Source organism: Musca autumnalis, unplaced genomic scaffold (genome assembly GCF_047663935.1).
Source record: "Musca autumnalis isolate F117 unplaced genomic scaffold, ASM4766393v1 scaffold_3, whole genome shotgun sequence".
Lineage (NCBI taxonomy): Eukaryota > Metazoa > Arthropoda > Insecta > Diptera > Muscidae > Musca > Musca autumnalis.
In genome coordinates, this window is record NW_027411866.1 from 127,692,827 (window position 1) to 127,717,661 (window position 24,835).

Consider the following 24,835-nt stretch of genomic DNA (forward strand, 5'->3'; position numbering starts at 1 on the left):
CAGAATAGAAAATCATGTTATGTCAAGACATATCGGAAATTACGTGGAATAATAGATTATTAAGGACGAAAATTTCCTCGGAAATAATGCATCTGTTCAATAGATTATCCCACGTAGAAGTAAACATCATTTTTTTTTGCAATTTTGTCAGCCATAACCCTTCGTTTATAGTAAGGGTAGAATTTCAGTCATACACAGACAGTGTGAAGACATGAATAGCTTAATTGTTATACCCTCAACATTTATGCTAACGAGAGTATACACATTTAAATGGCCGTGTCCGTCCGTCTGTCTGGCTGGAGCGCACGATAACTCTCGAACGGGTCAACCGATTCGGTCCAAAATTTGGCTTTCGTAATATTTTGTCCAAAGTTCGGAAAATTTGTGCGCACGATAACTCTTGAAGGAAGTAACCGATTTGGTCCATACTTAGCACATCGTGAAATTTCTACCAGACTTAGATGAGGTTCCAATGTGGGCTCAATCGGTCCACTCCTTCGGGTACCTTCCACACAAAATTTCGGAAAAGTTCAGTTTAGGACCTGTTCGCGAATCGCTTTGATTTTTGTTGTAGCAACTTGTATTCACGGCCTCATATAACGGTATAAGTTTCATCAGGGGCAAGTCCATACTTCCTGAGAAAATAGCCTGAAAGGGACCAAAAAGCCCTATGACACCGTGTGGTTGGAGCGGAAGATTACTCTCGAACGTTTTCGAGTAAGTTTAGTTTAAGTTCAAAGATAAGCCATATCGGTCCACTCCCTCAGGTACCTTTTAACTTTAAGTTAACCGGAACGCTATAAATCTGTTCGGTAAATCCAAACTATAACAAAAGAAGACTTATAATAATGGGGGTTAGTTTCTCACAGTTGTCGACATAAAATGATTTTCGAATTCGTATTCTAAAACTTCAATACATTTAGGCCAAACATAAAGCGGAAATTGTGAATTTTACGACGTATATATTCTCGCAGTAGACGCCAGCGCCAGTACCTTCTTCCATCTTGAACCCGTCTGTGTAAATTGCCTGACCGTCCAGAGCCCATGCGTCTCTGCTTGGGAAGATAACAGTTAAGGAGTCAAACTTGAATGAGGTAGGCATATAATCGCTTACGCAACCATTGTCACCTAACTCAAGTAGTTTTAGGACATTCGATTGTCCAAAGTGCGAACCACGCCAACACCCTACCTCTCGGAGTCTAAAAGCAGTTCTCGCCGCGTAAAACTGGATTACGATATCCAGAGGTTGGAGATCCAGGATGACGTTTAAAGCAGGTTGAGGAGTGCTTTTAATCGATCCGATAATCAGCAGTGACGCGGTTCTCTGTACACTTGATAATTTGGAGAGAAAAGCTTTGTTCCCAGTCAACAATAGGTAAGTACGGGCAGGACCGCGGTTACATACAGCCAGTGTATGATCTGTGGTCTCAATCCCCAGTGGAGTTCTTACAGGAATAGAGTGCCATGAGTCCTTTCTTCGTTTGTTCCTCTACATTTCTTTTCCATGACAAGCGATGGTTCAGAATAGTGCCGAGGTATTTAGCTTCCGTAGAAAGTTCCAGGGCCACCCCGTCCAGGACTGGAGGCTCGAAATTGGGAATTTTGCGTTTCTTAGTGAATAGTGCAAGCTCTATTTTTTCTGGGTTTACTCCCAGACCGTTGTTCTGGATCCAGTTTGCAAGTTGTACTAAGGCTCTTTGCATCAGCTCAGACAGGGTTGGCAGGAATTTGTCACTTATCATCACGACCACATCATCGGCTAAGCATCCACCTTGATCTTCAGCCGGTCGAAGCACACAAGTATTTCATTTATTACCAGAAGCCATAACAGGGGTGAGAGAACTCCTCCCTGCGGAGTGCCTCTGTTAACAGATTTCCTCACGGAACTCTCTCCTATGCTTGAGTTGATGATTCTACTCTTCAGCATCTCATCAATCCATTCCACAAGGATGGAGGAAATGCCTGTGTTGCTGAGAGCATTGTGGATTGATTCAAGCTTCACGTTATTGAAAGCCCACTGTTTATTGAGGAAGGCCGCCAAAGTGAAGCCTGCATTTTCCATATGCTTCTCAACATGCCCTACCACCTCATGCAAGGTAGTCTCCACTGTTTTGCCTTTAGTATAGGCATGTTGTGATTTGCTGATGTTATTGAGGTTTAATTGTGTTCTAATTTCAAGATCCAGTAACCTTTCTAACGTTTTTAAATGAAAGGAAGAGCCTTGAAAATTTCTAAAAGGATTGATAGCGCCGGCTCAGCCACATTCTGTAGCATTGCCGGTATTATACCATCCGGTCCCGGTGATTTATAAGGCTGGAAACTGTTGATCGCCCACCGAATTCTTGTTTGATTAGTTATTCTGTCAATCAGCTGTTCAGCTTCGATGGTTCGGACTCGACTGTGACTTGCTGTTGGCAAGGCTCCGTCGAAGTCAACACAACCGGAAAAATGAACCCCTGACAGCAGATCCAAAGTCTCTAGACCGGAGTTAGTCCAGGAACCATTGCTCCGTTTGATACTACCTATGGATTTTTGGTCCTTACATAGTATCTTACGGAACCTGGCAGCTTCACTAACTCCTCCTATCGACTCACTGAAGCTAACCCAAGAATTTCGCTTAGCTTTCTTGATTTCACTGATTGAAATTGACCTTGTAGACATCCCAATCCGTACTGAGTTTCGTCTTATTGGTTTGTTGTAGGATTGCATTGCTGCTTTAAGCAGCTTGGCTAATTGTTTGGTCCACCACACCGGTTGGGATTTCTTCCCCGGATAGGTGATTGGACAAGAGTCCTCATAGCTCACTAGAAGGATTTTGGTTAGGGAATCCATAGCTCTCTCGACCTCCTCGACAGTATGGAGAGTGTTACTTCCACTTCCACATAATTTTGAGGCTGTCAGAGCTTCGAATTTACCCCAATCCGTTCTCCTGGGATTTCTATGAGGGTCCTGTGTTACCCCAAGTATAGAGATTTGAAATAGAATCATCTTATGATCCGAGAAGGAGCACTTTTCTGCTACTTTCCAATTTTCTACATCGGAGTCGTCCATGGTGGCCAGGGTTATGTCAATGACTTCCCCCTTAATCTATTTTGAAACGTGGGAGTGTTACCCCTATTACAGATTCTTAGATTATTTTTTAAAATGAAATTGAAAATGTACTCACCTCTGGCGTTTGTGTCACTGCTTCCCCAGTGGAAGTGGTGGGCACAAGGACGACCCAGCCTATGCTCCCTAGTTCATCCACTAGATCTTGCGTGGCCTTGCCTGGTGGTTCGGGGTCTTCGTAAGGCATATCTACCCACGCAGGCAATGCACAGTGGATCCACTTGTATACAGAAAGTGGCCAAAAATATTTAGAATATAAAAATCAATCCAATGCACTGGCTACAGCTTTGTGCTGCTGCGAAGAGTGTTTTAAGAAACCACGAGCGTAACATTCTCCCCCTTTCCCCTCTGGAGGGGGTATAAGGTAAGAATTGTTTATGCTGTTAATACAAAATGACATGCACAAAGGTACCGATTATCTTATGATGCAAAAATAGGCTTGGGGAAACAAAACAATCTCCAAAACAACATAAAATCCAATCAATTTAGCGGATTAAAAAAAATCAAAATTTTCGTTTAAAAATTAGTAAAATTTTTAATATAGGTCTTATAGCGTTCTTCCTGGAAGGCACGTACCGCCAACGTAAGACAAATTTGGAAGAAGATTTTTTCATCTTGCCACTGATGCCAATTATGTTTATGTACGTGGTCAGATAACAGAGATATACGCAAATATATCCATTGAAACCCTATTCTAGGGCAGCTTTAGTCAGCGACCCACCATTTATAGTGTGGCACTAGATAGCAGCTGATTTTAATATTGAATAACCTTAAACCCATGACCTACTTTGGAAAATTATTCCCGAGGTGGGCACTGGTGGGCATCATGACTAAAACCTTAGATCAAATTTAAGTAAATGATCGAATTGGCATTACTAAATACACTAAGAAAATATGCAGCTATCTAGAATTCCACAACACGCTAAAACACTACTTTTTAATAAAAGTTAAGCTATTACCTCCTCCTTCAAAATCAACTACCTATAATATTTTGCTATACGTATTAGTTTCGCGATATTTTGAATATATTAACTTGAACTTAAAATATAGGTTGTACTCACAATAAAAAATATTAGTCAAATGTTCCGACTTCTGAAGCTATTCTTAAGAAGATCGCGTTCAAATGAAACAAAAACTAATATATTTTTAAAAAGGTCCATGTCATAGCTGTCAGAGTTGCCAGATGTTGTACCAAAATGTTGACATTAGTTTTTTTATTTTTGGCCAACGGGTGGATCCACTGTGCAATGTGGAGACGTAATTTTATTACAATTTTGCAGGTGTGGACGCACTTACTTTGGCGTAAGGAAAATCCCCAATGTTGCACATATTAGCGACTATATAATGATGGAAAATTTCATGTCATATGACATTTACATATAGTGTAAACTAGCCCTTAATAAACAATCCATTTAAAGTGGTTCCCGTCCGTTTTATGCTACTTTCCTGGCGAAAAGGATATGAAGTCCTTAGAGGACTCGTAATTTTTCACCTAAAATTTTTCAAATATTTTATTCTTTCGTATTTGGATTCTCATTTTTGTTGCTTTTTATTGCTTGCATGATATTGTACATTTCCCTACAGAAATCGAACATTGTGGTTAATAGTTATGAGTAAAAATGATGAAAGTAAGCTACGGAATGCCTCTTGGGATATGTCAAGTATTGAGGTCCTGTATTTCAAATTTTGTTAGGAAAGTGGTAGGGGTAAAATTCGAAAATACCAACTACCAGTCAATTGTATTATTTTCAACAAAATTTAATTATTTCCGACTATAACTGAAGTGTATATGAGGAAAAGTCAAAATTTTTTAGTTTCCATGAAGCCAAGGTTTGCATTATTATAATACGCGAACTATTGTAGTTTACAAGTAACTATGACTATTGCTGGATTAATTAAGATGTATTTGTACAAAGCTCAAAAATTTAGCAAAAAAATTTAATTTACGTGGTAGTTACGACCGCGTAAAGGAAAAAACATAGGTAAAAACACGTTGAAGCTAAACAGGTTTTTTACATTGCTATTCGATTTCTGATTAAACCATTCAAATGACGGACATCTGTCCAAAGTAAAAGTAGGAGAATACAAAATGAAGATTACACTTCTAATGTATCACTTTCCAAAACTTCCACTGCATCCACCTTTTATCGATGCTGACATTTTGAAGCCGGATTTCAGGTGTTTTTTGTATTTTTTATGTAACTGGGACGCGCATTCGGATATTTCGATAAACCAATTATAGGATTAAAGAACTCGCGATTTCGCATAATCTGATATGTATATTGAGTATGTAGCCCACACAGCAGCAGAGTAATCTACTGCCAAAGGCCAAAATTTAGTGCGACATATTTTCTAAAAACCTATTTTTTGGGTACAGTATTTACAACATCGTAGAACGGCGGAAATGGCTACTGCAAAAATTGAAAAATTTGCGAAAAATGTTTTTGAAAATATCGCGGATTAAATCGCGTTTTCTGTGGATCGTTTCCTTTTCACTCGAGTTTTTGCGAAAACAGTGGATTAAAAAATTTAGTGTCATGGGAGCTTTATCCGATTTATCCCAAAAATAGTCTGTGATGCTACATCCACGGTTCTTGATGGATTTTATCGAAATAGGTTTAGATCGATGTATTTTTTCATGGATGATAGTGAAATCGGATGCGCATAAAAAGTGTATGCACTTTGTTGCGTCGGTAGGGCCATCAGGGGGCTGTAGGCTGCGGGCGTACCTAACAAAAATTGATGCACTTTTAAAATAGGTTCATTTCTATTAAATATTAGTAGTACTTACCCCAACAGCTATTTCTCTTTAGCGAAAAATAGCTCAGAGACCCATTATTTAATTTCTTGTAAAAAGAATTTAAATTAAAAGTATGATGCTAGCGCGCACCATGTGAACCAAAAAAAAACAGAATTAAGAAAAGGAAATGCATGGTGTTGCCAGGCTAAGCAAATAGTATGTGGATGACTGACTACCAGATGAAGCACCACTGAAAGTGTAGCCATTTCGTAGCTACCGTATCGCCATTGCATGTTTTTTGTAAAATATTGGAATATAAAGGAAAATGGTGACAAATTCGGGGTAATATAAAAGGCAAAAAGTGGGAAATTCGCAATTTAGTGTTGCAGAGATAACCGCTGAATACCTAACCCCTAAGGCAGTTGCAAGTTTAAAAACGCACATAAAAGTGATAGCCAGAATAAAAAGTGTAACGTTTATTCAACATATGCTTGTGAACGTACAAATAAAAAGTGAGCAATAATTTAATTTGACAGTGGGAGAAAATAAAGTCTAATGTGTATCTTATTTATTAAGGTTCCCAACAATATACGTTATATGCACTGGTCTCCAATAACTCCAAAGTGGGGACCAGTTGTTTTTTTTGGTTGTGCTGCCCATTGCTTTTGAGGTCTGTTTACTTCTGTTTGGTGCTGTGCTAGCTTGTGGCCTTGTGTTTATTTGGTTGATCCAGCTCTTTGCTTGTGCCAGTAGCCAGCTGGAATATTGGTTGCCGTGGTAGAGTTGGTGCCAGCTTAGCCAGAAATATATATCATCAATTCCTATAATGCGTTTGTAAAGTCTCTGGAGACATACCACAATTTGCCACTTTATGAAAGCCCAATAAAACAGGTAATCTGTGTTTGTGACGATTAATTTGTTGATACACAGTAAAACAACAGCGGTTATCTGAAAAACAACAAAGAAAAAAAAAGAAACCATTAATAATTTTATTGTTTGACCAGTATTTGGAATTAAATAAAAAAAAAAATAAAATTAAAGAATAAACAATTAAGCCGATAGGAAATATATACAAAAAAATCTTTATGAGGACGTAAAATTTTTAACATCTTAATCAGTTATATTATTAATAAATATTTGTTTTGTGTTGTCCTTTTGTAATAATAATACCTGTGTGAGGATATTTTAACGCCAGCCATTTTTATAACTTTCGAGGGAAAACTAGAGAATTAGCTTGCTGTTAGTAGAAAGCCTAGTTGGCTAGATAGACCTTTATAAAAGAGCTCATTTATAACAAGCAAAATTCTAAGTTTCTTGGTGTGTCTGATGAATGCAGACTAGGTACTCTAGGTTTCTCTAAATACCATTATCAATTTTTTCATTAAATTTTTTTTATTTCCTTTTATTCCTGGTGTTAGATTATTCATATTTTTAATAGATCAGACGATAAAAAAAACATACCTAGTTTTAAGCAATTTTTGTTACTAAATAAAAAAATATGTTGTGAACTTGTAAAATAGAAATAATCATGTGTTAATCTGTTTGTAAATGGGGAAACTTCCTAACTAGGTAAAGAGGTGAGTGTGTGTGGGGTTTTCAATAAAATGCGTCTTAAAGGATATTTGAAAACCAAGGAAGGGTGGGCAAATGTGGGAGTAGAACCACCAACTCTCCCTTGTTTAAGCAGGTGTCGTATTTGTTAGTATGTGTTTATGTTGTGAAGTGTAGATTTCCAATTTCGTGTTCGCCCTGAGGTGTTAGGATGTGGCTGGTTGAGAACCAGACCCCGAGACCGCTAGCAGCCGGAGGAGCCTGCTTAACGCCGCCTACAGGAGCTTGTAACAGATGGCGCCCAAAATTAAAAAAAAATAAAGTTCCATTGGAACCAAAAAAGTAGAGTCAGTGCAACAACATCTAGGCACTTAGAAATAGACCATAGGGAATACAATAGCCATAAGTAATATCGCAATATTTGTCAGCCTTGCTGATATTGGTCCATATTTTCTTTTGGAAATATGTTAGTGCAATATTAGTTTTAGGTTTTAGAATATTTAGGATATTACTTCCATAAGGACATTAGGTCAATGCAATAACTTGTTCGTCTTGTGTGTAACAATGTATGTATTGTGAACGACCAATTTTTGTGTTTTGTGTATGTATAACGTAGAAGAAATAGTAGGGATTTTTGATGGTAGGGAAAATGGGCAATATTCGCCGTGATATTGAGATCAGGTGTTAGTTGTTCTCCCTAGTTATTTTTGCGAGATCTTTTTCTTTGTATCGACAAAAGTAAATATGCCGTAAAAATTAATCACAAAAAAATCCCAAATGAAAGAAAGGCACCTTTTTTGTATTTGTCTAATTGTCTGAACCTGCTTAGATAACCGTATGGACATTTTATTACATAAAAAAAAATTATAATGATGCACACACCTCTATATGATTACCTAAAGGAAGACCCCTAAGTAGTGGTTATTTGTGAAATTAAAAAAAAAAACTGTTTTGTATTGTCTATGTTATATATGATTCTTGATTGTTCGTAGTTATGCTACCATTAGTTTATTATTATTATTAGATTATTATTATTTTTGAAAATTTTTTGTTTGTATTTTCATCAAACATTGGTTGAACCAAAGGCTGTTGCCAATGACTGATGAGGTTAATTCGGTAACAATACGTAGAAGCAAGCGGAATAGGACACTTTCTTTTGATATAAACAGAACTTATTTTCAACCCGTGACAAAATATAGGAAAAAGACAAATAGTGGCAAAATGGTGAACCAACCTCCTCCAAATGACCCGGCGATCATAGATATGTCTCAAAGCATAAATTCCAACTCTCAATCAAATCAGGTACTTCCAAATGGGAACCAAAGAAATACCATGCAGTATAACAATAATGATCAAACTATGTTGAGGCAAATGGTGAATGAAAGCATTGCTAGTGCCCAATTGAACATAAGGCCTTTAGTACAGGAATGTGTAGGGGATGAGTTAAAGAAAGTTTATGAGGCTATCGGAAGCTTAGGTGAAATGGTTAAAAACATCGCAGTAAAGAATAACACCAATGCTGAGGTTCCGACGAACAATATACCTCCAAATTTCAATAACCCTCCACCAGCTATCCCTTTTAACAGACCTCCAGAGATTCCATCATCCTATATGGAGAGGTCTAGCAAAGTAGAGAAGTTTAAACTGAAGTTTGATGGAAATCCTTCGGGAATTTCCGTCGAAGATTTTGTTTTTAGGCTTGAGTACCTAAAGAACCAATACAAAGTGTCTTGGGATGACATATTTGCAGAGTTTCAATCTCTATTGTCAGCTGGAGCGTATGAGTGGTATTGGCTTCAAGTTAAGACTGGTGTAGTGCGAGATTGGTCTTCATTGAAAGACGCACTGTTCCGCAGATACAGCACCACAAGGTCTAACTACGAAGTAATGAACGAAATAGTTGAACGAAAAATAAAACCAGGGGAAAGCTTAGACAGTTTTTTCCAAGTTATAAATACATTGAGGTCGAAACTGAACCAACCAATATCGGATGGCGAAATGATACAGATTGTGAAGCGAAACTTGAAAGGAGAGGTTTTCAGGATGGTGTATCCTATGAACGTAAAGTCATTGGAAGAGCTTAGAATGGAGTGCATTAGGGCTGAAAAGACCTGTGCAAAAAGGGAAGTAAGGTATATGCCTCCACATTCCAGCCAAAATATGAGGGTTCATGAGATAAGTGAAGAAATGCATGAAGATGTGTACTACGGAAATGAAGACATCACAGAGGTATCTGAGTTACATACAGAAACGATTTGTTGGAATTGCCGAAAGCCAGGGCACCGGTTCGTAGATTGTCTCTCGACACAACGAGCTCTTTTCTGTTACCGATGTGGCCAACCGAAAACCGTGGCACCTCTGTGTCCAAGGTGTCACTCGGAAAACGGAAAGAGGAACATGATGTCGGCGGGAAGATCGTGTTCGACAGACAAACCCGTCACTTCCAACCAACAACAAAAGAAATAGATAAGACTAATTATTCCTCTCGGCGTTATTATCTACCTTTAGAAATTCGGAAGACTAATTACGAAATTATTAGGAATGAGATATTTGGTGAGGAGGAAACAAAATGCGGAAGTGTAAACCAAGAAAACGTTTCTGAAATAGAGAAAAGGCCAGATGATAAGTATAAACAAAAACACAATCCAAAAAAGTTTGCAAGGATTTTGAAGCTCCGTGAAAGAAAAAAAGAAAATAAAATTTTTAGGAAAAAGCTCGTCGAGTCTGTAAGAAAATATAATGAAACTTCAGACCCTAGGCCGTATGCCACCATAAATATCAAAGGGAAAGAACTGAAGGGACTTTTAGATTCTGGAGCGACAGTTTCTGTTCTCGGGAAGGGTTGTAGAGAACTGTTAGAGGAACTGAAAATGGAATCGGAAATGTATTATACCAATGTTAGGACTGCTTCTGGTCATCTTCATAGAATATTGGGCAAAGTAAGAGTAAAAGTCATTTATAAAGAAATAGAAAAGGAGATTTGTTTCTACCTGTGCCCAGACTTAGAACAGCCTTTATACTTGGGAATAGATTTCTGGAAGGCCTTCCAACTAGCACCAGATGTTATTGCCGTAAATGAAATCGATATAGAGAAAATCCAAGCAAAATTCACTGATGATAAGGAATATCAAAGGGAAGTACATAGCCTTACCAACGATCAAAAAGAAAGGTTACAAAAAACAATAGATTCATTTCCCTCTTTCGAGAAAATGGGATTAGGACACACCACGCTGGAAAAACACACAATAAAACTCGTTGAGGGAACTAACCCAATAAAAGACCGACACTACCCAATATCGCCAGCAGTCCAACAAATAGTGTATGAAGAAATTGATCGGATGTTAGAACTCAAAGTTATTGAAGAGAGCGAAAGTGCGTGGAATAATCGAACCACAATTGTAAGAAAACCAGGCAAAAACCGTTTCTGTTTGGACGCGCGCAAACTAAATGCCGTCACAGTAAAAGACGCCTATCCCCTCCAAAATATTGATGGGATACTAAGCCGGATAGATCAAACAGTCTTTATAAGTAGCGTAGATCTAAAACATGCTTTCTGGCAAATAGAGCTGGACGAGGAGTCAAAACCATACACGGCTTTTACCGTGCCAGGACGTCCGCTCTACCAATTTCGAATGATGCCCTTCGGGCTTTGTAATGCGGCGCAACGTCTCTGTCGTTTGATGGATAAAGTTATACCGTCACGGTTGAAATCCAACGTCTTTATCTATCTCGATGATTTATTGGTTATTTCCGAAGATTTCGAGACGCATTTGAAATTGTTAGATCAGGTTGCCGAATGCTTGAGAAGTGCCAACCTAACAATAGGACTTAAAAAGAGCATGTTCTGCTTTAAAGAACTAAAATATTTAGGTTTTATTATAGGAGGCGGGGTTTTGAAAACTGATCCTGAGAAGGTACAGGCCATTAAGAATCTGAAAATACCGAAAAGCCCTAGGGATGTGAGAAGTTTTTTAGGAACCGCGGGCTGGTACCGCAGGTTTATAAAAAACTTTGCTGGAATATCTGCGCCTTTAACAGATACTCTGAAAAAGGGACCAAAATTTGTGATGGTTCCGAAAGCTATAGAAGCATTCGAAGAGTTGAAAATGGCTCTGACAACAGCACCGGTGCTGAAGCATCCGGATTTTTCTAAAGAATTCTTTATCCAATGCGACGCCTCGGAGTATGGAATAGGGGCAGTCCTTTTTCAGAAGGGAGACCACGACGAAGAAAACCCTATAGCCTTCTACTCCCAAAAACTGAACGATTGCCAAAGAAAATATAGTGTGACAGAAAAAGAGTGCTTGGCGGCCGTTATGGCTGTGAAAAGATTCAGGCCATATGTGGAAATGATGAAATTCACAGTCATAACGGACCATGCCAGCTTAAAATGGCTCATGGGAGTGAAGGACTTGAGTGGTAGACTGGCTCGTTGGTCTCTGCAGTTGCAGGGTTACAATTTTGACATTGAACACCGTAAAGGAAAGGATAACGTGGTGGCAGATATGTTATCCCGACTTGAGGTGGTGGAAGAAGTCAATATTGTAGAGGATCTGTTCGACTTCGAAACAACTGAGTTCGAAAGTTCAGAATATAAAGAATTGATAAATGAAGTGGAGAAGAATATAGCCAAACTTCCAGATTTGAAAATTGAAAACGAACTGATCTTTAAAAGGGCCAAACCGGATAATGATTTAGAATTCAAAGAAATGCCTTGGAAATTATGGATCCCCCACTCACTGACACACTTGTTGATAGAAAAGGCACATAATGAAGTGACCTCGGCTCATGGCGGAATTGCGAAGACCTTACACCGATTACAAAAGTTTTACTATTGGCCTAAGATGACATCACAAGTAAGGCAATACGTATTAAATTGTAAAACGTGTAAAGAAACTAAGCCTGTAAACAGAAATATGCAGCCAACCATAGGTTGTGAGGTTATTACTGAACGTCCGTTTCAGAAATTATATATGGACTTTTTAGGGAAGTATCCGCGGTCCAAGAGTGGAAACAGCTATATATTTATAGTTGTAGACCATTTTTCCAAGTTCGTCTTTTTAAAGGCTATGAAAGAAGCGACCACCTCGAACGTTGTTCAGTTTCTAATACAAGAAATATTCAGAAAATTCGGAGTTCCAGAAATGATTCATACAGACAATGGTGCACAATTTACGGCCAAAGGCTTTAAAGAAATGACGGAAATGTTCAAAATTAATCACATGCAAACTGCACCCTATTCTCCACAATCTAATGCCTCGGAGAGGGTTAACCAATCCGTTTTGGCTGCGATCCGGGCATATTTAGAAGAAGACCACCGGGAGTGGGACGCCTATTTGACAGAAATCGAGTGTGCACTACGTTCATCAATTCATTCAGCCACAGGGGTGACCCCGTTTTTTGCCCTATTTGGCTATGAGATGTACACGAACGGCAGTGACTATAAACTGGCAAGAAAACTACAATCCTTATGTGACCATAAAATAGAGGAATTAGGCCGGAAAGAACGATTGGAGATAATTAGGGAAAAAATTGCGAAGAACCTACATGAAGCCTACGAGCGAAGCTCAAAACGCTATAATCAGAGGGCTCGGGTGGTTAAATTCATTCCGGGTCAGGAGGCTTATAGGCGAAATCATATGTTGAGCGATTTTGGTAAAAACATAAACGCGAAATTTTGCCGCAAATATCTCAGATGTCGCATAGTAAAACCCGTAGGTAACAATATGTATGAGATAGAAGATATGCAAGGAAACCTTTTGGGAACCTGCCATGTGAAAGATTTGAAAATGTAGCACCTCTCGGATAGCGACTATCTTATTAAGGCAAAGTTAGAACACATAAGGTAGCAACGCTTTCTGACAGAGCTACGGTAAGACCGTGTAGCGCGACCAAAACCACATAGATGGCTTCCCCATTTGGGGCGGAGCGGAACGATGCCATCGGCTCCCTGGGGAAATTAGACCAATGTGGCAGGTGCAAAGTCAGATTCCAGCTACTTAATAGTTCTAACCAATGCCAAAAATAAGGATCGATATCGAAATAATGAGTAGGGACATAACAATATAAGGGAAGAAGGTACTAATCGACGAGTCGTTTATGAGACCATTTATAAATCTCGAAAGGAACCGAAGCGCAAGCTGACCAGGCGTCTCAAGGATAGCGGTGGTATAGATTCGAAAGAAGATAACTCATAACAAAACACTGAGGGGTCCTCGGAAGTGGGTGACCTTAACTTAGGTAGAAATTAAATTTGTTCTTATTGTTCTCATGACTTGCAGCCTATTGAATCCAAGCGTAATGCTTTTGCACATTCATATATGTATTTGAAAAGTATCATTGTGGCATTAAACTATCAATTTTCTTATTCATCACTATTAAAGCCCTTAACTGGAGACTAATACAGATTGAATGGTTTACCCTTATTGAAGACGCGCTAGTACTTGAACAAACCCATGTGACAGAAATATTTTAGGTAAAATCTTTATAATGAAACCATCAATACAAGATACATGTACGCTGGATGTACAGTAAGGGGTTTGCATGAATTGTTACAACAGTTAATAAACCCACAGTAACAACATTGTTTTATGAAAATCCAATTATCCATGGCAATATTTGAATTCAGAGTCGTTCAAAATTATTCATGCCAATTCACAAAAAAAAAAACCCTGAAACTACCATGATACGTTATATGTATGTGTAATCCATATCGGCACTGCAAACATGTCAGATGTTAGTTTATTAAATTTGAAATAGTCTGTCAATTTGGGCTATTAAAACAAAAAAACCTCTGATGTCACCACCCCTGGTTTAGCACCGCATGATTTTCACCCAAAATTAAAGTTCTCTTCATAGAAACTAAAATATCACAGAGTTACCTAAATTTAGGTGTATTAAATAAAAATACCTACCTTCTCACCAAAAATGTGGCTGGATGTGGGGACATATTACCCAATACCATACCTCCATTAAGAACAATTAAACATGAAAAAAACAAATCAGTGCCTTTATAAAAGTGACCCCTTAAATGCAATTCGCTTTCGGATGAGTCAGTTTACTAATTAATTTCTTCTGAATACATTACTGGTGAATACAATTCACGCACATCCATTTAATGAGGGAAGTCAGCCAAATAAATTATGAGATAAGAGGGTGGTTTAAAAATTTAAAGCCTACCATCGGTAAACCTGCAGTTAGACATGCAGTTTGCTTGTGTTTACACCAGTATGTGCAAGTGCAATTTCAAACGTATTTTAAACCACACCAAAATCGCACTAAATGTCGGTTCCAAAACACAATACACAGCATATTGTATTATTTTTGTTTCGATTTAAATAAACAGTTTTCAATCATAGACATAAAGAATCTAGTATTGCTGTCTTGGCAGTATTGTATGGTCCCAGAAGGGAAATTATTTATCAACATATATTGCCAGTAAAAATAGCAAAATTATGTCTTTTATTTACCACTAATGTATCGCAGCCGAGAGGTTGTATTTGTATGTCATAACTTTTTGAAGGTGTGCCTTTACCTTTGCATTCGTAAGGGATAGAAGAGTTTACACCATGTGGAGGACGGTCTCGGCAATATTTTTTTTTTATTTTCGAACTGGCAATGACTGTGTAAACACTGGGTAATGTACCTTGAAGGAAATTTCTTTGGAATGTGTCATTCCCAAATAGAGACGTCAATCCTTCAGCAAATATACCCCTTTTGATGATGCCAAGAACGTAGGAGTTTACAACAGATGGCGTAAATCTGTATACGTACACTGAACAAATTAAGATTTAGGGCGTATAATCATGATTAGAATTAAATCCTCATACATTCATGCAGTTATGTTTTGAATTCTTGGAATCCTCAACTGGAATTAACATTTCAAGTCTGTCCATGCACATAAGCATGTCATTGGATGTCACATAATGCTCAGTTCCTACCCCGTTACTAATAGTTTTATTTTGGTTATTGTTTGGATTTCGTGAACAGAATTCTAACAGTCAGGTTATTTGAGAGTTAGAAATGGTCACAAAAATTAAGACAGGATCTCCTTGGCAGGGAGTTCTAATGGGAAATTTAAATTTTTAAAGCTGCTATATTTGTTGATTCATTCATTTAAAAATCCCGAAAATGGCAAAAGAAAACATATAAAAATGCCCTAGAAAGCAATATCATTTATAAAATAACGCTAGAAGGCAATGTCTCTATATGGAATAATATAAAAAAAGAAGACCACTTACTTTTACAAACACAGAAGCATACGGCAGTGTGACTGACTTACCGGCAATATTCCAAATACCAAATACATCATCCCTGTTCCGCGCATCACACGTCAATGTTTCAACACATCAATTACATCCATTGGTCTGAAGAATGGCCTGGACCTAAAATTAAGAGATGCGAGATTGATGAGTAAAAGGACGGAAAATAGGTACACAGATAAGAGTAATTTATACTCACGGTACCGTACTAATTCTATATAATTCCATTTCACGCTTTAAGTGGGCAACGTCCACTCATGACGTTCGTATTGGGCGAAAATCTCACATTTCCCTTTACGACACTACCACCGTATGACACAGGGGTTGTTTGACAGAACATGAGGAACATATGCAAATCTGTCCATCTTTCGCTGAATACCGATACACATCTGTTTTGGAAATTTTTAGACGTCAATAAATCTTGTGCTTCCGCGAAAAACAAGTGTTCCCGATAGTCAAGTTCAGGTAACATATGCGACGTTATCTAAAACAAAATAAAACATTATGAATGGTATGATGTAAAATAGAGAAAGATGCCACAAAATGGACTTACCGTATGCCACTTTTGAGATGTGTTCCTTGGGACAAATAAAGAATGTGAACAAGGAATTCATGCAGCACTTCGATGCAGGGGCCAACATTCAGCCACCAACAAGGTTTATGGAATTTTCATATAAGTGGACAACAAATTCCAAATCGTCGCGAATTACCGACAATGGACACTAAAAAGGTCTCCAAATCACCATAAAGCTTTCTGCTTTGGTTCGTACGATAATTATCCGTCGCTCTCTTCCATATTCCTGTATCATAATGGTGAGGGGAGATCTGTCCATCATAGGAACAAAACTGAAAAAGATCAATGTTATTTGCATTACTGGATATAATTTAAAAGTTAGGTATACTCACCAGAAATACCATAAATAATTAGATCTTCTCGCATGACATCACAATCTGTAAAAAGAAAAACAATCATTACAATTTTTAGTCTGTTTTTTTTTAATGCGTAGATGGGCAAAAGAAAAAAATAATGTAAACATTCTTCTTCTTCTTTTCATTATGCGAAAATGAATGGGTTACCAATACATCGGTAGCCGAGTATTATGTATGGGTAGGTTGCCACAGAACAAAAAAATAGTATGAAAGTGGTGATGAACGTAGACGTCGACCGCAACGTATGTTAACGTATGTTGGCGAGACATACATATGTGGGTGTGTATGAGAGAACAAAAAAAAAAGGGGAAAAAAATGAGACACCACTCAAAGTACCGTTGGCCCACTACATTCCTCGTGGTCTTGATATTGGAAGACTTACCTCAAATTTTACAGGAATGCCCGGCCATGAGACTTCAGGGCTGTGGGAGTTCCCCACGTGGAAAAATAAATCCTTCCGCACATCGACCCTTGCAATATTTACTCAGCAAAGTGTCGAAGTTTTGTTGCGTCGGTAGGGCCATCAGGGGGCTGTAGGCTGCGGGCGTACCTAACAAAAATTGATGCACTTTTAAAATAGGTTCATTTCTATTAAATATTAGTAGTACTTACCCCAACAGCTATTTCTCTTTAGCGAAAAATAGCTCAGAGACCCATTATTTAATTTCTTGTAAAAAGAATTTAAATTAAAAGTATGATGCTAGCGCGCACCATGTGAACCAAAAAAAAACAGAATTAAGAAAAGGAAATGCATGGTGTTGCCAGGCTAAGCAAATAGTATGTGGATGACTGACTACCAGATGAAGCACCACTGAAAGTGTAGCCATTTCGTAGCTACCGTATCGCCATTGCATGTTTTTTGTAAAATATTGGAATATAAAGGAAAATGGTGACAAATTCGGGGTAATATAAAAGGCAAAAAGTGGGAAATTCGCAATTTAGTGTTGCAGAGATAACCGCTGAATACCTAACCCCTAAGGCAGTTGCAAGTTTAAAAACGCACATAAAAGTGATAGCCAGAATAAAAAGTGTAACGTTTATTCAACATATGCTTGTGAACGTACAAATAAAAAGTGAGCAATAATTTAATTTGACAGTGGGAGAAAATAAAGTCTAATGTGTATCTTATTTATTAAGGTTCCCAACAATATACGTTATATGCACTGGTCTCCAATAACTCCAAAGTGGGGACCAGTTGTTTTTTTTGGTTGTGCTGCCCATTGCTTTTGAGGTCTGTTTACTTCTGTTTGGTGCTGTGCTAGCTTGTGGCCTTGTGTTTATTTGGTTGATCCAGCTCTTTGCTTGTGCCAGTAGCCAGCTGGAATATTGGTTGCCGTGGTAGAGTTGGTGCCAGCTTAGCCAGAAATATATATCATCAATTCCTATAATGCGTTTGTAAAGTCTCTGGAGACATACCACAATTTGCCACTTTATGAAAGCCCAATAAAACAGGTAATCTGTGTTTGTGACGATTAATTTGTTGATACACAGTAAAACAACAGCGGTTATCTGAAAAACAACAAAGAAAAAAAAAAAGAAACCATTAATAATTTTATTGTTTGACCAGTATTTGGAATTAAATAAAAAAAAAAAATAAAATTAAAGAATAAACAATTAAGCCGATAGGAAATATATACAAAAAAATCTTTATGAGGACGTAAAATTTTTAACATCTTAATCAGTTATATTATTAATAAATATTTGTTTTGTGTTGTCCTTTTGTAATAATAATACCTGTGTGAGGATATTTTAACGCCAGCCATTTTTATAACTTTCGAGGGAAAACTAGAGAATTAGCTTGCTGTTAGTAGAAAGCCTAGTTGGCTAGATAGACCTTTATAAAAGAGCTCATTTATAACAGGCAAAATTCTAAGTTTCTTGGTGTGTCTGATGAATGCAGACTAGGTACTCTAGGTTTCTCTAAATACCATTATCAATTTTTTCATTAAATTTTTTTTATTTCCTTTTATTCCTGGTGTTAGATTATTCATATTTTTAATAGATCAGACGATAAAAAAAAACATACCTAGTTTTAAGCAATTTTTGTTACTAAATAAAAAAATATGTTGTGAACTTGTAAAATAGAAATAATCATGTGTTAATCTGTTTGTAAATGGGGAAACTTCCTAACTAGGTAAAGAGGTGAGTGTGTGTGGGGTTTTCAATAAAATGCGTCTTAAAGGATATTTGAAAACCAAGGAAGGGTGGGCAAATGTGGGAGTAGAACCACCAACTCTCCCTTGTTTAAGCAGGTGTCGTATTTGTTAGTATGTGTTTATGTTGTGAAGTGTAGATTTCCAATTTCGTGTTCGCCCTGAGGTGTTAGGATGTGGCTGGTTGAGAACCAGACCCCGAGACCGCTAGCAGCCGGAGGAGCCTGCTTAACGCCGCCTACAGGAGCTTGTAACAACTTTGTGCAAATTATAAGCGTTATACAATTTGTTGCACACTAAACTGCAGACGATGCTACATCTTAGCGGCCAAAGTAAATCCTGGCAAATGTGTACAAATTAAAAGAGAAGAAATCGCTGTGTTGTTAAACCGCATGCGCATCAAGTGATTTTGAGGATTTCGCGTTTTACACGCATTTCAAAAAGAACATTACTCGATACAGTTTTATTTCAAGAGTATACCCCATTAAAAGGAACCCAACATTTATTTGAACGATACCCATATCTTCCGCTAGATGTTAGTGTGTATTCGAGAAGTGATTAGAATAAAAAATGCGATTTTTTGCGTGAATAACTCCGACAAATTTTTCCTACATTTTTTCAACTAACTCACAAAATAAATTTTAATAAATATTTTCTCTTTCAAAAATTGTATAAATTTCCTCAATATACATATCTTTTTGTTTTTGCTATACTATGCAAACCAATAAACGGATTTGTATAGTTTTGGTTTCATTTGAATCATTAGATTACGTACATATTTTTATACCCTACACCACTATGTGGGGAGGGTATTATAAGTTGGTTTTGCCCAAAAAGTTTGTAACGCATCGAGATAATGGTCGTAGACCCATACTTATATATACCAAAATGAATGTCTCGATGAGCTGCGTCGATCTGGCTATGTGTGTCCGTCTGTCAGTCCGTCCGTCCGTCCGTCTGTCCGTCTGTCCATCTAAACCTTGTAATCACGCTACAGGTCGCAATTTTGATCGGATCGTCACGAAATTTTGGATGTTGATGGGGGCCCCGGAGGGGAAGAAGCCTATTGGTTTTGGCGATGGTCGGATAATATTTAGGGGTCGGAATGGGCTAAAAACTTATGTGGATAAAAAGACAAAGTTTTTTTCCAAAGCGAATATCTCAGCTTCTATACGGGGTATACCAATAGCAAAACCTGACAATAAAAGTAGGAAATATCGCCTTTCTAATGATGTAAAGTAGGTTCTCGTAGGTGATCAAACAACGAAGATATCACAATAGTCGCAAATAAAACCCAAATTTTCATTTTTGCAATTTTAATTATAACAAGTAAAAAAGTATCAGTCGGCTTTGCCGACAGAGGTATACCCTCAGCATGTGTATATTGAAACAATTTTTTCCCAAAATACCTATGTATTTAGGGGGTTTTAACAAATTTGGGCGTTTGAACCGACGAAAATGTTGATTAGGATTAAAAATCAAAAGTTTTGCGGAGGAGATACTAAAAGGAATGGATCGACATTGACAGTTATGGAAGTGGATCTCCAGCCACAACATATGGTGTCATAGGGGGTTTTTACACTCTTCGGGCTGTTTGCTAAAAACACTTTTAATATCGTAATTGAGGCAGCGAATGCAAGTTGCTTCAACAAAAATCAAAGTTAGTCTATATTAGGTCTTAAAGTGAACTTATCCGAAATTTTGTGTGGGAGGTACCGGATGGAGTGGACAAGCATAGTCCATATTTGAACCTGATCTATATCTGGTAGATATATTAGGATGTGTAAAGTATAGACCAATTCGGCCACTCCCTTCAAGAGTTACCGTACGAACAATTTTTCCGAACATTTTTTAACTTTTGTGGGGGAGGTACCTGAAGGATTGGACCGATATTGCTTATCTTCAAACTTAAACTATGTTTGGACAAAATATTACTATGGCCATATTTTGGACCGAATCGGCAGATCCGTTCAAGAGTTATCTTGCGCTCCAACTACCTCACAGGGTGTCATAGGGTGTTTTTGCAACTTACATGCTATTTTCTCAGGAAGTATGGACTTGCCCCTGATGAAACTTGTACCTTCGTATGGAGGGCAGTGAATACAAGTTGTTAAACTAAAATTCAAAGCGATTCGAGGGTTGGCCCTAAACTGAACTTTTCCGAAATTTTGGGTGGGAGGTACCCGAAGGAGTGGACCTATTGAGACCATATTGGAACCTCATATTACTCTGGTAGATAGTTTACGCTAGACAAAGTGTGGACCAAATCGGTAACTCTCTTCAAGAGTTATCGTGCGCACAAATTTTCCGAACATTTTCGAACTTTTGTGGGGGAGGTACCGGAAGGAGTGGACCGATATAGCCCATCTTCGAACTTAAACTAAGTTTGGGTAAAATATTACGAAAGCCAAAATTTGAACCGAATCGGTTTGTCCGTTCGAGAGTTATCGTGCGCTCCAGCCAGCAGGACAGACAGACAGACAGACAGACGGACGGACATGGCTAGATCGACTCCAAATTGTCTGAAACACATTTCGTCCAAACATACTTGGGGTCTAAAACCATTATTTCGATGAGGCACATTTTCATCGTATCAAAGTGTATATACCCTCCTTAGCCTAAAGGCTGAGGGTATAATGACAAATATCACAGCTTTGGTTGGGGACTTTCCAAAAGCAAAGCCTGGCTGTGAAAGTAGAAGATCCCATCTTTACAATGATATAAACTAGGTCGGCGTAGGTGACCAAATAACGGAGATATCGCAATAGTAGGTAATACATCCCATTTTTCCACTTTTTTGGAAATCACGCTACAGGTCTCAATTTTGATCGGATCGTCACGAAATTTTGAGGGTTAATGGGGGGTCACACAGATGAAGAAGCCTATTGATTTTGGTGATGGTCGGATAATATTTAGGGGTCGTAATGGGCAAAAAACTTATTAGGAGAAAAAGACAACGTTTTTTTCCAAAGCGAATATCTCATCTTCAATATGGGCTATACCAAAAGCAGAACCTGGCCATGAAAGTAGAAAATATCGCCTTTCTAATGATGTAAAGTAGGTTCTCGTAGGTGATCAAACAACGAATATATCGCAAAAGCCGCTAATAGAACCCAACTTTTTATTTTTGCGATTTTAATAATAATGACGAATATCACAGCTTCGGTTGGGGACCTTCCAAAAACAAAGTCTGAGTATGAAAGTAGAAAATCCCATCTTTACAGTGATGTAAAGTAGGTTAGCGTAGGTGGCCACATAACGGAGATATCACAATAGTCGGCAATACATCCCATTTTTTAATTTTTTTTTGTAATCACGCTACAGGTCGCAATTTTAATCGGATCGTCACGAAATATTTGGAGCTAATGGGGATCCTACAGAGAAAGAAGCCTATTGATTTTAGTGATGGTCGGATAATATTCAGAGGTCGGAATGGACAAATAACTTATTTGGAGAAAAAGTTAACGTTTCATTTCAAAGCGAATATCTCTGCTTCTAAAAGGAATATACCAAAAGCAAGACCTGCTGATGAAAGTAGAAAATATCACCTTTGCAACGATGTTACGTAGGTTGTCGTAGGTGGTCAAACAACGAAGATATCGCAAAAGCCGCTAATAGAACACAACTTTTCATTTTTGCGATTTTAATAATAATGACGAATATCACAGCTTTGGTTCCGGACCTTCCAAAAGCAAAGTCTGACAATGAAAGTAAAAAATCCTATCATTACAATGATGTAAAGCAGGTTGGCGTAGGTATCCAAATAACGGAGATATCGCAATAGGTGGTAATACATCCCATTTTTCCACTTTTTTGGAAATCACGCTACAGGTCGCAATTTTAATTGGATCGTCACGAAATTTTGGGTGTTATTGGGGGTCCCACAGAGGAAAAAACCTTTTGATTTTTGATAATGGTCGGATATATTTCAGGGGTCGGAATGTGACAAACAAAAATATTTGGAAAAAAGGCCAACGTTTTATTTCAAAGTTAATATCTCCCTTCTGTAGGAGGTATATCGAAAGCAAAACCTGGCAAGGAAAGTAGAAAATATCACCTTTACAACGATGTGAAGTAGGTTGTCATAGGTGGTCAAACAACAGAGATATCGCAATAGTCGGTAATGCATCCCTTTTTATATTTTTGTAAAATATATGGATTTGAGCTGGTGTGTATGTATGTTCCCATAAACATACCCAAAGGGACAAGAGGGGCTTCTGACATTTTAATAAGTACACCCCGGTTCATATTCGCTCAATAATACGGGACCTATTATAATAGGTCCGCCAAGTCCAAACTACATTGCTTATGACCCCCCTTGTAGAGAAGTTTTACATGGCCAAAAATACTCAAGAGGTGTCATCTTCATAACGCTATAAGACAACTGCAGTTACAATGCATATTTGCAATAAACATCCGATTTTAGTGGTTAATCCGTCAAATTTAGAAATTCCCCAACAGCCCAGACTTTGTCAAATAAATGATATAAGTGTTATATTCCCACCCAAAGAGGAATAGAACTTATCTAGTTTGTGGTTAAGATGTGTCACATTTGCATTTTAATAAATTTAACTTAATTATTTTAACCAACAATTACGAATAGAGATGTGAAATGATGATGACATGCGGATATTTTCTCTATTTGTTTTCTAATTGAGGAAACTTTCTTCATGTAGTTAGTAGCGGATGTTTATGTATGTACGCGTTTATTTGTTGCTATCTGTTGAATAAATGAAATTATTTTGAAAATCTTACAAATGACAAATAAGTTTCCTCCGGAAGAAAACAATTAATGTGGATTTTTTGGATGGAGAATTTTGGATGAAATTTATGTCTACCATTTTATAAGGATTCTACAAGATTTTTAGATGGATCCGAAAAATACAATAAACGTGGATTTTTAAAGGTTTGTTAGAAACATGGGTGCCACCGTGGTGCAATGGTATGCAAACAATTTGCGCCATTTCCTGAGTATTTGAGCCATGTAAAACTTGTCTACAAGTGGACTCGGCGACAGGCAGTAGGTCCCATATCATTGACCTAATATGAATCGGGGTGCACTCTTTGATATGAGAGAAGTCTCCCATGTCACATCTGGGATGTTTGTGGAACAATTATTATTACAGTAGAGTAGAGAGTAGTTGGGTGCCACCGTGGTGTAATGCTATGCACGCCCGCCTTGCACGCAGATGGTTGGGGGTTCGATTCCCCGGCCAGGCAACATCAAACATTTTTCAACGGTGGCAAAATACCCCTCAGTAATGTTGGCGACATTTCCTGAGTATTTCAGCCTTGAAAAACTTCTCCAAAAGTGGTGTCTTAAGACACGCCGTTCGGACTCGGCGATAAACAGTAGGTCCCATATCATTGAGCTAAATATGAATCGGGGTGCACTCATTGATATGAGAGAAGTCTCCCTTGTCCCGTATGGGATGTTGTGGAACAATGTTGTTTTTTGTTTTAGAGATAATTCGAACCTCGATAATTCGTAATCTTCAATAATTCGCCGGATTGACTCGGAGCAATCTTCAACCACGGGCCCTCACCTCAACAATTACGTGTTTGTGTTCGCGTATCACCTTGGGAGGGGCAATATATCCCGGAATGCCAGCTCCGAGCTCTTTTGGTCCGTGTCGGGACATAGAAGAGCCCCGAGCAATGGATGTGTTTCGTTAGCCAGATGCTCATCCACCACATGGCAACATGGGAATGGCTGCACTTACGAGGGTGCTCTGCTCTTAACCTCCTCCAGGACAACAGTGATAGGATGTTGCTGCGTCAGAACATATCCCTACGTTTCTTCAAATTCTTTGTAGGAATAAGTGACACCCAGCAGTCTTTTCAGCAGCAACAAACGCGGCATCTTGCTCGCCATGTTGTTGTTCAGAGCCCCGGCAAGGCATCGTTCCTTTCAACCATCTCCGCATCAAAATGAGAGCAATTGTGGACTTGTAGCTTGCAACGTTGCTATGGTTACAACGTTTTGCGAAAGTATCGTTCAATATTCAGAGGACGCGGACTTACCTTACTTATACAGCAGTCTGTCCAGTACTGTCTCCCCAACAACAATAAACGCAGCATTTTACACCGCT

General features: G+C 38.2%; 2 long non-coding RNA genes across 5 annotated transcripts; one reads left to right on the forward strand and one right to left on the reverse strand.

Annotated features, from left to right (window-relative positions):
- The first annotated feature begins 6,158 nt into the window (after positions 1-6,158).
- Positions 6,159-10,099, forward strand: LOC141397712 (uncharacterized). Its single transcript, XR_012411491.1, has 2 exons — positions 6,159-6,360; positions 6,425-10,099. It is a non-coding gene; the product is annotated as an uncharacterized lncRNA (long non-coding RNA).
- LOC141397711 (uncharacterized) lies at positions 6,298-17,381 on the reverse strand. Of its 4 annotated transcripts, none has more exons than XR_012411487.1 (7): positions 17,203-17,381; positions 16,973-17,140; positions 16,567-16,611; positions 16,214-16,506; positions 15,860-16,144; positions 15,681-15,783; positions 6,298-6,796 (listed from the first exon to the last, which is right to left on the reverse strand). It is a non-coding gene; the product is annotated as an uncharacterized lncRNA (long non-coding RNA). The 4 variants fall into 4 exon arrangements; XR_012411490.1 differs by having other exon boundaries at positions 15,870-16,144; positions 17,203-17,339; XR_012411489.1 differs by having other exon boundaries at positions 15,865-16,144; positions 17,203-17,339.
- Between the last annotated feature and the right edge of the window lie 7,454 nt (positions 17,382-24,835).